We start from the raw sequence: 713 nt of genomic DNA on the forward strand, positions 1-713 counted from the left end.
ATTAATTATTAATATTTAAAAAATAAAATAAAATAATTAATCATAAGAATATTTAAATTAAATAAATTATTAATATTTTAAATAAATTAATGATTAAATTGGAAATAAATTATTAATATTTAAATTATCAATTATTAATATTTTAAAAAATATAATAAAAATTAATTATAATAATATTTAAATTAAATAAAATATGAATATTTTAACATATTAATGATTAAATTATAAATAAAATATTAATGTTTAAATTATTAATTATTAATATTTTAATTAAATTCTAGATTATTAATATTTAAAAATCTAATAAAAATAAATGGTCATACAAATAATAAAGGGTGTTTTTATTTTTTTTTTTCTATTTCTTTCTTATTTCATAGTTATTGTTACCAACCAAACACTACAATAAGTCATAATAATTATTCCTGTCCTATTCCCTTTGTCATACCAAACTAAGTAATAATTATTCTATTTTATTCTCACCTCATTCTATTCCCACATAATAACTATTCTATTTCATTCTTGTCTATTCCGCCAACCAAACGTACCATAAGAGAAAGGAGAGGTCGAGAAAACCACATGCATCCTACCACAGTTCTCATACTTTAAGCATGTTGCATGCACGAAATCAAATCAAATAATCCACTTTTGTCCGTTTTTTATAAATATAAGCATATATATAATGGTTGATATATAAAAGGAAATCTTATAATATA

Source organism: Theobroma cacao, chromosome 9 (assembly GCF_000208745.1).
Source record: "Theobroma cacao cultivar B97-61/B2 chromosome 9, Criollo_cocoa_genome_V2, whole genome shotgun sequence".
NCBI lineage: Eukaryota > Viridiplantae > Streptophyta > Magnoliopsida > Malvales > Malvaceae > Theobroma > Theobroma cacao.